The following is a 13,369-nucleotide window of genomic DNA, read 5'->3' on the forward strand; positions in this document are numbered from 1 at the left end:
CATCTGTCACAGGCACAGGAGCTGACTTCAAGGACCAGCCCCTTCGGCGGAGCACACCAATCGGGAGACCCGGGAGCACATGTGGAATGCTGCTTGCCTGCACGCCGGTCACGGCCACGGGCAGCATCTGCTCTGTGGGACACGGCTGCCGGATGAGCTCGGGTGTCAGTGAAACACGGGGCCGGAGGTGCCACGGCCCCCGGGGTGCCCAGCCCAGCCGCGGGAGGCTTTCACAGAGCACCTCAGTGCCGCTGCTGCTGCTCCACCAGCCATAGGCACACCAGAGCCTGAGGCCAGGCGTTGTGCCTTGCTCCTTCTGGCGTTATTCTTTAATGTTTTAATAAAAATAATCTCATTTGCCATTATAGTAAATGCTTCTTCACTTTTTCTCTTAGTTGCTATTCTAACCCCATTTATGGCTTTATATTCCAAACCTCGTCCCTGGAAAACCATGCCTGTGGAAAAGTCCTGGGCATTAAAAGCCCCTCATATCGGGGAGGGGCTGGCAGTGCTCCTAACTCTTTGGGTCAGCCTCACCTGGGATTTTCTCCCTTACCTGATGCTCTAGGGCTGTCTGCTCACAGGCTCCCTACTCCTCCTGCCTCTGCCACAGCCGCCCGGCTGTGCTGTGCAAGCTCCCCACACGCAGCCTTGCTCTGTGTCTGTCAGTCTGAGAGGTCATTTTCTTCTTGCATCTGCTTAACTTGGTGACACTTAAACGCGAACCGCTTAGAAATCGTATTTAGGGACACAGACCCGCAGCTTCCCTGCTCCCTGCGTGCTCCGCCCTCGCACAGAGCCGGGGTGAGAGGAGCGCGTGTCTGCCAATGCGGGCTGGGAGCGCAGCAGGAACGCAGTGCTCAAAGCCAAAACGCAGGCCATACATAGGTAAGCCTGATGAACCAACATCTGTAGATCTGTTTTCACTGCTGGAAGGGCAAGTCACAACATGCTGGGAAGGGAAACCAGTAAACACACAGTGCAAAAGCCGTGTCTTTTCCAGCTGAAGGGAGAGACCGAAGGGCCTTCCCCCCTCGCACCTCTCATAACCTCAGTGCTGGCTTTATTAACTCAGAGTAGCAGCTTTACTTTATCAGATAGCCTGACTTTTGCATTCAGAGTGCAGCTTAGAGTGGACTGACTGTAATAAAAACTGCTGTCTCTAGCCTGTGAATAACTTGCTGGTTTAATTAAATTAATTTTGCTTCTAAATTCTACCTTAGCAGATTAGTAATTCACTAAAGGGTCATTTTACAATGTTTTCCAGTGGTGGATTAACCAGGCTGATTAAAAACGTAGACAAAGCTCCATTTTCCACCCTCAGAAGCCACTGATTTCTCCGAGGAAAAATTCCCACAGAATGTCACTGAGACAGGACGGACTTCGGTCAGTGAAATAAGTTCCTGCCGGATTCAGGGTGGAATTTCCCATTTCCAGAGGCTAAGGCCAGCACACCCCAAGCAGGAAATAACTCTCCGTTAGCAAGAGCCAAGAACCTTAGTGGAAGTGCTTTCTTTCATCGGCCGCCGGTGGGGCGGGGAGGAGCGAGAGGGACCGACTTTGGCGTGCCTAAGGTCTTTTGCAAATCTGCAACAAGGAGCAAGCTTGTTTCCAGTTCCCAGCCGGGAACATTTTGTTCAGAGGTTTCCGAGCTGGGAGCAGCTGGGGCAAGGCTGGCCGGCGGTTTTGCCGGATCCTGGTTCCGCACCCAGGGCTGGGCAGAGGGGTGGAGCTGGGTCAGCCTGCCTGGCTCTACTTGGGGCTGGAACAAACCTTCCCCCTCTTTCGCTGCTGAAGAAGATGTGCCGTCTGGCAGCACTTCGGAGGGAGAGGAGGAGGAAAAAATGTTAAGCCTTGTAAAACGGGTATTTCCACTGTGTCTGAGACCTTGCTGGGGTGATGCAGGGGAGCCTGAACAGAAATCATCCTGTACAGCCAGGGCAGAGACCTGGTCAGAGGTTGCTGGCTCTGTTACCCCAATATCCTCACTGGTTTCCCAAAAGCTTTCAAAGGGTCTGGCTTCAATTTTCATTTTTTGATCTTACACAAGGTCAAAGCTCCCAAAGAGACAGTTTTGCCTTGTCCAGACCCATGCCCACATGGCAGTGACAAGTGGGACTGTGAATCTGCACTGGCCAATGGGAGAGTTGCCTGAGCCCTCTGCCTGTGGGTACCTGCTGTGGCTGCAGAGGGGTGGCACAGGTGGCCCAAATTTTCATTGGGCCTGGGAAACTCAGCCTGATAGGTGGTGTTTAACATGCAGCCGAGCCAGGTTTTGAAAGCTAAGCACGTACACACACAAATGGCTGGGATTTAACAAGTCACCTTACCACAGCAGTGCGAGATGGACAGTCCTGACATCTCTCTCAGCCTATTTACTTACCAACGCTTTCTTCCCTGCAAGATAGGCATGCCATCTATTAATCCCCAGCTTTATTGCATCTCAGTGACCAGTCTTTTTCTTTGACTCCCAGCATGTATTTTTTCCCCTCTCCTTTTAGTCCTCGTTATGCCTGTGTCCTACTAAATTTCTACACTCAGTATTTACAGACTGCAAATATTTGTAGGTTTATCACATTGCCTGTGAGCGACCACTTCACCAAGGTCTATGTATATTTTCCCTCATTAATCAGCTCCTTCAGACTCCCTATTTTTTGCTGCTCTTTCCTTTGTAGAGTTTGCAAACTTTGTTTGCTTTTAAAAGACAGCACAGGGAAGTTTAATTCTCTTTTCTTTTAAGAAGAGCAGTAGCTGGATGAAATTAAATGCCTATTAAGGAGAGTTTCAGGCAAACTTGCATTTGAGATGGCCAACTCTAAACTTCATACTTGTTCCCTCTTATTTGTCACATTTGTTTGCATCACTAGAGTTTTATGCTGCAAACCTTTGCATCCTCTTTTGTCAAGCAGACTAATACATAATTCACTGTCCTGGGTAAATTCATTGACCTGCATGAAGTGCTCTGGACATGCAGGTACGTTTGTGTGCAAACAGTTGTGTGATTGCAGTCTCAAGAGGAGACCTTCAGCAGTACCTGGAAATCCAAATTGCACCACAGCCAGAGAAGTGGAGTCTTCTGCAGCCAAAATGCAGAGCCCAGGAGGAGCTTCAGCTGTGCCTGAAATACCAGTCACAGGTGGCTGCTGGGTCAGTGGTCACCTGGGAAGGCCAGTACCTGTCTCTGTCTCTATATCTCCCCTGCATTTACCCCAAGGCCAAAGTGCAAACAGGCATCTGAATAAAGAGAAATGTGTTGCAATATCCTGTGAATACGAGGTGTCTCTCCAACCTTTGCCACCAGACGCTGCGTGGTTGCCTACGGCAAAAATTGTACTTTACTCTGCTAAGGATCCCCCTGGAATCTCACTATGCTTACTAAGACTTAGTGGGAGCTGAAGAATCAAAAAATAATTCCCAGAGAGTTTAAATACGGTTTGATTATTCATGGGAGCAGCAGGGGAATGGTAAAATTCTCCTGGATCTGTCATGAGCCTCTGGCATTGCACCAGACTGCTGTTTTCCAACCACTCTCCTTTCTTGGATGCCCCTAAATCCAGACTGTTTTAGACAAGCAAAATTCTTCATAGATGATGAAGAACCAGAGGACACTTCAGAGCCGCCCTCCATCTGGTGTAGTTTGGGTACTTTAAGGAGTTTGACTCCTTACAGATTCTGGAAAAAAAGTTAAATCATGCACCTTTGGTATAACTCTCTCCACCAGGGGCTATTCCCTGTGGACTCTGTCTGCAATGCAGCAGGCAGAGAGAACAAGGTCTGTTATTTTAGTTTAGGTATATTTGGGCCTATTTTTATTCACATGAGCTACAGCAAGCTGTAGCAGGGCTACAGATATCACTTCAGCTGCAGTGTTTCCATTAAGGCTGATTTACCACTCAAAAGCAAACAAAACCAACCTAAAAACCAACAAGATAAAGGCAGCAAAATAAGAGTTTAACAACGATATCTGCTTGTCTTTGCAATAGTTTTAATGGTCTTGTGGTTTAGGCCTGTTTTATGGTCCTTTTAATTTTGTGAAATGTGTGGCATGCTGTCAGTGTTTTCTCCAGCTCTTGAAAAAATTGATAGGCAGAGTGCTTTAACAGAAAATCTCATAGCAAGGATTTTTAAACAATACTTGAATTGAATTCAATCCTATCATGTTGCTCTAGAACTATTTCTTAAGAGTGTGAAAATGGGGAAAAACAAATTCCTATCTAAAATTCTTCATAACTTATACCAAGAAAAGGCAAGAATGCCTTCCAGCTGGTCTGTTTAACAGCTAATATGTCATATAGTGATATCAGCATCACAAATATGTTTCAGTTTTCCCTAGATAGTTTCAGTTAGTAGCCAGAAGTATCACCCAGGTCAGAAATTAATTAAAAAAATTAAATATAATTAACTGCTGGACTTCATTTACCTCCCAGAAACTAAGGTCAAAGTTTTGGTTTAAAAGTGGGGTTTTTTTTCCTGTAAAGTTAGCAGATTTCAGCTGCATAAAACCAGAATTTTGAGGATGAATCCAAATATTCTAGACTGAACTTCTGAGGAAAACTGTTTATATGAATCAGCTCAACCAGCTCCCCTCAACAATAGAGCACTTGTAACTGCGATAGCACCGTCCACTTTTTGGTAATATGCAACTATCAGTGTGGTGAGTCACACTACAAAGCATTTAACAACTGTTCTCATAAATACCATACACCATCTGTTAACTGAATCAAAAGGCTACATGCCAATTTTACTTTGGGATAGAAAGGTCTGTTTTAAATTTACACCAATAGTCTCAGGGTGCACAGATACTACAAAAAGTTAGTATAGAAACATGTCATCCCACCCAATTCCCCAAAAGCACAGCTGAGAATGAAAAAAATTTTATCCAGTGGGATAATTTGACATTATTCTGTTTGTTGTCATTGCTAGTCAGAATTGCAGGACTTGAAATTTTCACTATTTGTGTCAAAAGACACCGATCTTTTTTTTTTTAATATTCTCAGGGAAGATGTCTACACTAGGTTTCTTACTAAATTATATTGAAATGAAGTGTTCTGACATGGTCAAAATACAAAAAAACTTTTCTTCTGAATTTGCTGGAGTGACATGAAGTACTTTGCTTCACAGCAATTCAGTTTGAGATTCCACTTGGTGACAACATCACCTCATCTTGCAGGAATGCTGGCTCCTGCCATCATCCCATCACTCAGGCTGGACACTGATTAGGTCACACAAGAAGGCCTGGAAGTCCCCTGATGCAGCTCATTCAATGACAAAGCATGGGAGACTTAACAAGAGGAAGCTTTGGACATTATCACTGCATTGGCAAACACTGCACAGTTGGAATTCAATTTCTATAAAACTTAGACAACTCAGACAGCTGAGGTTTATTGTCCTGATATAGAAGTTAAGGGCATTTTAGTGGGAAAGGGTTTGAATGCTTATAAGATGTATTAATTAGTCTAATGAAATGTACTTGTCAGAACACACTTCTCCCCTGCTACCCATACATTTTTCAGTTTCCATTTCTCAGAAATAAACCAATTATTTTCTAACCCCTTTCACTGACACTGTCTCCAGTCAATTATAGAGTGTGAACTTAAACTGGCTGCACTCCAGAGGTTATAGTGGGAAGGAAGGAACAGTGGAGGTGATGGAGGGACTGAACGTGACTGGAATATCCCATGGAAGCTGGAGGTGAAGATGCATTATAGTGTGTGGGCCCAAAGGAAAAGATATGCAAGAAGTAAGCAGGAACAAATCAATATTTAGAGTATAAAAATAAAATCCTGCCAAATGATGCATATCTCCTTTTCTCAAGTGAATGTTAGAAAAAGCTATTCAGAGGTTTCCCTGTGCTCAGTTTCAGAACAAGGGCTACACACTCCGGGGGGAGGGAAACTATGTGCAACTTACATCTGTCCCGCTCTGAGGTAACTGTGCCTCTCAAAGAGCAAGAGTTGCCTTCTAAATGCAAGCAGAAAACTCTACCTTCTAAAGGTCCCTGTTTCTCCACCCCCACCCTGTTAGCTGGCTAGAGGACTACCCTGTTTCTGAACACCAGCTTCACAAAGTACTTCACAGATTTATATCAAAAAGCCTTCCACATTCCCCATACAGAAATATTGGCCTACAGATGTTGACATCATCAGCTTTGACCAATTTTGCAAGGCACTGGCAAAAGTTTTAAAGAGGAATACTGAAGTATTGAAAACTCTCAATGAACCCTGCAAAGAAATACAAAATTGAAACAACTTCCCTCCATCGTGACAGACGTTCCATTGCTGGTGATAAGATCTTTCTTTAATTATAAAACTGCCAGCAGCAACACTTGTGTGTTTATTTTCTGCACTGTTTTTGATGGTTGTGCTTTTCTGATTCACAAAAGCAGCTATATAGAGTCTGGGTTATTTGAGACTGGTGGCTATAGCAATAAGAATTCATATAATGTTAGAGAGATCATCATGTGCAACTATGCGCAAGAAGGACAGCCCTTTTGTTCTCAGACAATTTTTGCACCGGGTACAGCTCTCAGAAATGGAAGTGGGAGAGGATATGGAAGAGAAAGATACCCTGTTTCTTCCTAGTCTAATCACAATTGTTGCACTTAAAGCGGAGGCGAGATAAAATGACTGCATGGGATCTACCAAAACAGGGCCCCAACCTGTGTGGGGTACATACTGCAGCAGTCCTTCAGCACCTCTGGAGGGCTCACACCATCATTCTTTATATGCTAGGATATACTATTATTCATTATCCCATTCAGTGTAGTGTTCCTGCTTCTTAGAGCACCAGCTTCTTTATCGAGCACAAACATTCTGGAAATTAACTGGATTTTAAAAAATCACTTCAACCAATTTGGTTTACGAAGTTGTGTTTCCATTCATCTCCTCCCTGATCAACTCTGCCCTAAAGCAAATGTGTCACAGCAAGTGAGACAGTTCCCTGTCATGTCCCCACACACCAGTTCCAGCACAACAGAACAGCTCCAGCCCTTCAATCTCCCAACCAGACCTTCCCAGGGACAGACTTTTGGCTTGGTGCTCAGGTTTCTTGAACTCAGAGCAAGAGCAGAGCTGTGGTCTGGAGTTTCATCACTGAGTCCTGGGTTGCAGCCTGTGTGCTCTCTGAAAAGCAAAGCCCCCAGCCACATATCTTTGTTCTTAGAGCTGGACTTTTAATCCTGTCAGAATCAAACAGATTTCGGAATTCTTGAATCTGTCTGTAACATTAAGATCTTGCTCTACAAGTATATTAGAAACACTGAATGTGCCAGATCAGGCACAGTCTCACCACCAGCGCACATATTGTGACAAACACGTGTCCTCGCCATGCTCTGGGCAGAGCTGAACTAATTCTGCCTTTGATCCAAACAAAAGGAGGGAAAGCGGATGCTTTAGGAGCATGCCAGCCATAGGTTCATGCACTATGCTTGCCAAGATTGTATGGCTTTCTGCTTTTGGCACAAAATCGTGGCATGCTCTTCTCTTTTTGGCAAGTGGACACATCTTGGCAATGGCACATTTCAGGCTTGTGTGTGCTTGCATTATGCATGGAAAATGTACTGTCCCAACACCCCACGTGACTCCTGCAGGAATAATAATTTTTTTTTGCCAGAGGAGCATTCTCAGAAACATATCATAAGCTCACAGAAACGTTTGTTGGGAAGGACCTCTGGGGTTCACCCTGCAGCTCTATTGCCAGCACTTGGTCAGGTCAGCCACGCATTTTCTAATTGAGTTTTCAGAACCCATTCCAAGGATGTAGATTCTACCACCACTCTCACAGGGCTCTCAAACTGTTTCCCAAACTCTGTCCTGAACCTCTCAGAAAACAATCTCTGGCCATTGTCTCTTCTGCATCTGGGCATCTCCCACTTCCAAGAAATTCCTGATTCTGTAGTCTTTGTAATACCCATTGGCATAGTTTTGAGCTGCTATTTCATCACCTCCTGGTGTTCTTTTCATCCTAGACACCTCAGCATCTCCTTCAGGTAATGGGCTTTAGGCCCAAAACTGGACATTTTTCTAGATGGGCCAGTGCCAAGCAGAAGGGATAGTAACACTCCTTGCTATGCTGGCTTTGGTCCTTGCAGTGGAGCTGAGGAAGTAGCCTTCTTCTGTAATAGAAACTCAGGTTGGTTCATATTCAACCCGACACCTGGGTCCTTAGGTTCCTTTCACTGGGGCCAGCCTGTGACTCAGCCAGCTGTTTCCACCCCATTCTGGTGCAGGGGTTATTCTGCCACACACACAGGGCTTTGCCCTTTTCCTTGCTAAAGGGAAAGTGGAATGGACTCTCAAGGCTCTCAAGGTTCTCAAGATCATGTTGAACTGAAACACAGGAGTTGAGTACCGGCTTTTTTATTTCACCTCCAACTAGCTGATTGTGAAGTTTTCTGTTAGTCATTTCAGAGACAATTTTCAGTATTGAACCTCTAATGCTAACCACAAACTTCAACTAGAATTATGGAGGCTTCGTGCCTCTGTAACACTGACAAAAGTGAGCTATTTTATCTTAGAAATATAGGATAGTTGGAAGTGACCTTTAAAGGTCATCTAGTCCAACCACCCTACAATGAGCAGGGACATCTTCAACTAGATCAGGTCACTCAGAGATTGATCCAGCCTGGCCTTGAATGTTTCCAGGAATTTGAAGGATTTGCATTCAAGAAGAGAAACAGAAGTAAGTACATAGGGAAGCAAATGAGGGATCCTGAGGTAGATCTCATTGATATTAAACATTTAGGGACAATCAAAGTCATAGAATCACAGAATCACAGAATCATGGAATCATGGCATCATAGAACCATTGAATGGCTTGGGTTGGAAGGGGCCTTAAAGATCATCTAGCTCCACCCTCCCTGCCATGGGCAGAGTCACTAGACCAGGTTGCTCAAAGCCCCATCCATCCTGGCCTTGAACACTGCATCCACAATTTCTCTGGGCAACCTGTTCCAGTGCCTCACCACCCTCACAGTGAAGAATTTCTTCCCTAACATTTAATCTAAACCTACTCTCTTTCAGTTTGAAGCCTTTCTGCCTCATCCTGTAAGATGTAAGCTCTCTGGTAAGCTCCCTTCAGATGCTAGAAGGTCACAATTAGGTCACTCCAAAGCCCTCTCTTTTCCAGGCTGAACAATCCCAATTCTCTCAGCCTTTCCTCATAGGAGAGGTGCTCCACTTCTCTAATTATCTTGGTGGCCTCCTCTGGACTTGCTCCAGCTGGTCAGTCCTTCCTGTGCAGGGGACCCCAGAGCTGGATGCAGCACTCCAAAGTGGAGTAGAGGGGCAGAATCCCCTCCCCCACCCTGCTGGCCACATTTCTTTTGGTGCAGCCCAGGACATGATTGGTATTCTGGGCTGAAATCTCACACTTTGCTGGCTCACATCTGGCCCCTCATCCCTCAGCACCCCCAAGCCCTTCTTGGCAGGGCTGCTCTGGATCTGTTCATCCCCCAGCATGTATTGATACGGGAGGTTGCCCCAACCCAGGTGCAGCACCAGCATTTGGTCTTCTTGAGCCTCAAGAGGTTCCCATGAGCCCATTTCTCCAACTTATCCAGGTTCCTCTGGATGGCATCCCATCACTCAGCTTGGTACCATCTGCAAATCTGCTGAAGGTACACTCAGGTCATTTGAGTGTTCATGTGCATGTTTATATGCTTGAATGCTGTAGACTTTTTTTATTAATTATAACCCTATCCTGAAGGGTGACAGGATGCATTAAAACTCCTGATACATTACTTGAACTTTACAATCACATTGAACAACTTCATTGCCAATATACACTCAAATTTTGTTTCAACTCCATTTTCAATATTATTACTGCAGGCTGCTTTAGTCAATATAGTCACATTTATGGAATCCAATAGATTGTAAAATAGAATTGGCCTTGTCATTAACATTGTCTATCCTAGCAAGTAGGGAACAAATTGTTCACAGCTCTTTCCAGAGTCCTCACAGAATAAGATCACAGAAAATACAAGCAATTTTTTCCTTTAGCTAGAGAAAACATTTCAAGAGAAGATGGATAATGCTGTCACATTGGTGTTAAAATCAGACTGTGGTGGTCATAAGAATAAGAAATTCTATGGCTTGAGAGAAAAGCTGCTTTGTTCTCAACATATCCCATTCTATTTTCCAGAATGCTGCAGCAAGCTCAAAGTCTCTGTATTTCTTTGCAGCAAAGTTGTCAGCAATGGTTTCTGCAGCAAATTTTAACTGTAGAAGATTTTGTACAAAACTTGTACAAGTTAGTACTATTTTTATTTGCATGCCCATGAATTACTGGTGCATGCAGTGATGACAACAGCATTTCACCACGTGCCTCACTTCAGCAAATACTGAAATAGTCAAGAAATAGCTAAAATTTGGGCACACAGAATTTGTTATAAAATACAGAGCCCTAAGAGGATCACTAAACACTAAAAGGAGAAAAAAATTTCAAAGAAAACTGTTGGGGTCCCTCCCCTGCCATGGAGCCCTGGGAGAGGGGCCCTGAGGGCACAGACATGGGGTTTCCCTGCCCCTGCTCAGCCTCGTTCCCATTGGTTGGTTTGTGTTCCCTGCGCGGGCAGAAGGACCCTTGGTCCCGTGACTGGAACAGTTCCTCGGCAGAGCCCCGGCCATGCGGCTGGAGAAATAAACATCTCTGAAACAGCTATCAAGAATCTGCCTGTCCATATATATTTCCTTTCCGCGGGACGCCTGGTTTGGTATATGCGTGTTGCAGGATCCCCACTGCAACATAATGGTGGAGAATTGAGAGCAGAACGATCCCCGATCCCTAAGCGACTGATTTGTGTGAGTAAACCCTGGAAACTTTGGATTCCTCTTCTTGGTTTTGCTTTGCTATTCCATATCTAAACTATGGAGGAACCGTGGGAAGACTCTTGGCTCTCAGAGCCGCATATGGACATTTATCTTAAAATGATTCTTGAACAACGATTTGTAAATTTTAGCTTGATTCAAGCTCAAAAAGAACTGAAACACTTCCTGGCATGGTTGTTTAAGAACTTTTTCTATGTTTCTTGGGATTTAATTCTTACGAAGGGCTTTTGGAAAACCGTTTGGACACAATTAATACTGGAGTCAAAATATATGCCGATGGAAGAATATTTTCGTGAATATTATTTAGTTATCGAGAGTGTTGAGCAATGTCAGCTGTGTCCTGGCGAAGGGAAGCCTGGCGCAGGGACCGTGCGGCCCAGGCCACGTGCACCGAGCGCTCTCCGAGCAGCAGCGAGGCAGTTCCCGCGCGCGGGCGGAGCCACGTGAGCCGCAGTGTTGGTGGCGGAGCGAGGAGCGGCGGGAGCGGCGGGACCCGGCGGTGCCCGCACGGCACAGCACAGCGCGTGGTGGAGCGAGCCCCGTGAACGCCCGGCCGAGAGGGGCGGCGCGCGGGCGGCGGCGGGCGGCGATGGCGGTGGAACGGAGCCGCACCCAGCCGAGACGTGCGCTGGAGCAGGGCGCGGGGGGGTCGTTGCTCGGGGGCCCGGCCGAGACGTGGGTGCAGCACCCGGCAGCGGCAGCGAAGCTGCGACCAGAGGAGGCGACGCACGGAGAACTGAGCGGCGCGGCCCGGCCCAGCCCGCGCGGCCCCGAACGCGACCCCGGGAAGAGCGCGCAGGCACCAGCAGCCCCGACAATTCCAACACGGGAGCGACCGAAGGAGAGAGCAAAGACGCAGCAAGACAGAAAACAGCAGCCACTCGGAAAAAGGAAAAGATCATAGTAACTAAGACCTTAGGGATAGTAAAATGGTATAATGTTAAGCAAAATTATGGTTTTATAACAAGGTGTGACAACCAGCAAGACATATTCGTGCATAGAACTGCTATTAAAAAGAATAACCCTGAAAAATGCATCCCAAGCTTGGGAGATGGAGAGGTGGTGCAATTCAAAATTATACAAGGTAGAAAAGGGTTACAAGCATTGCAGGTCACTGGGCCTGATGGTGTTCCTGTAAAAGGCAGTATATATGCAAAAAATCGTAGTCATGTTAGACAATATCTCCATTGTAAGTCCCCCCTACAGTCTCCCTTTCCTAATCCCACCTTTCCCTTTTACCCTATGTCCTATTACCCCCAGTGTATTCCCAATCCGTTTTTTCATCCATGGTTTTCCTCACAAAACCATGCTTTTGCCAATTGTTTCCCCAAAAATCCCTTTCCAATGCCGAGTGGGGGATGAAAAGGGGGAGGGAAGAAGTTAAACCCTCTCCTGCCTCAGTTTCCCCACAAAGCATGCTCAGAGTTCTGTCTCCCTTCTGTCAGCCCTAAGATGTTCCACAGAATCTGTTTGGACATTTAAAGACTCAGGAGGGTGGCTTGTTTTGTTTTGAAACGGTTCTTGTTATGTTTATCCAGTTGTTTCATTCTCCTTTTATTAAAATAAAACGGGTGAGGTGTTGGGGTCCCTCCCCTGCCGTGTAGCCCTGGGAGAGGGGCCCTGAGGGCACAGACACGGGGTTTCCCTGCCCCTGCTCAGCCTCGTTCCCATGGGTTGGTTTGTGTTCCCTGCGCGGGCAGAAGGACCCTTGGTCCCGTGACTGGAACAGTTCCTCAGCAGAGCTCCGGCCATGTGGCTGGAGAAATAAACATCTCTGAAACATCTAGCAAGAATCTGCCTGTCCACATATATTTCCTTTCCACGGGACGCCTGGTTTGGTATATGCGTGTTGCAGTATCCCCACTGCAACAGAAAACCAGAAGTAACAAGCACGGGGTTTCTGTATTCCAGTATGTAGCTTAAAACTGTAGACCAGTGGCCTTATTACAGTACAGTTTAGAGCTCTCAGCAATGTGTTATCTCTTGAACAAAATAACACCTGTCAGACACAGCCTATTACTTGTCATAAGAAGGATGTACAAAGAGAGGGAGCTCAGAGAAACGAGGAGTGAGAGACGTTCAGTTCTCACTCAGGTACACAATGAGCAGCAATCACCGCAGCCTACTCTGTAATCCAATTGCTCTTGTTAACTACAAGATTGCTGCATCCTCCAGTCTCCTGCAACAGCCTCCTGCAGACTTTTTATAATAAGACCTGTCTGCTAGAATTGTAGAAAAAGATGTTTCATCATCTTTAAACACAGTCCCAGAGCCACTGTCCACGTACAATCCTTCTGCTCTCTGAGATATTACCTTTGTATGGTTTCTAGAGTCCTGGTATTAGATATACAGTAGCAAAGGACCTTTAAAATATCACAAATTCTTTAATGTGTCATCCTTACAGCCAAAAAGCCCTTCAAGAAAAGACAATGGATAAGTGAGAAATGCAGGAAGTAAAATACAGACTCCAGCTTGGGTAAAAAAGATGAACACTATGTTTTAAACGGGATGTACCACACCAGTATGTGACAAGGCTGAAGTAT

The 13,369-nt window shown here is 45.7% G+C and overlaps 1 protein-coding gene across 3 annotated transcripts in view; it reads right to left on the bottom strand.

Moving 5' to 3' along the window:
- STARD13 (StAR related lipid transfer domain containing 13) overlaps positions 1 to 13,369 on the bottom strand; it is a 326,580-nt gene that overhangs the window by 289,410 nt on the left and 23,801 nt on the right. Inside the window, exon 1 of one of the 3 annotated variants that reach the window (XM_019286338.3) lies at positions 557 to 717. The exons of the other annotated variants lie outside the window; for them this stretch is intronic. The gene's annotated coding sequence lies outside the window, so the exon portion shown is untranslated. Of the gene's footprint in view, positions 1 to 556; positions 718 to 13,369 lie in introns of those variants that run through there. 3 annotated transcript variants of the gene reach the window in all.

Source organism: Corvus cornix, chromosome 1, assembly GCF_000738735.6.
Source record: "Corvus cornix cornix isolate S_Up_H32 chromosome 1, ASM73873v5, whole genome shotgun sequence".
In the NCBI taxonomy this organism is placed as follows: Eukaryota; Metazoa; Chordata; class Aves; order Passeriformes; family Corvidae; genus Corvus; species Corvus cornix.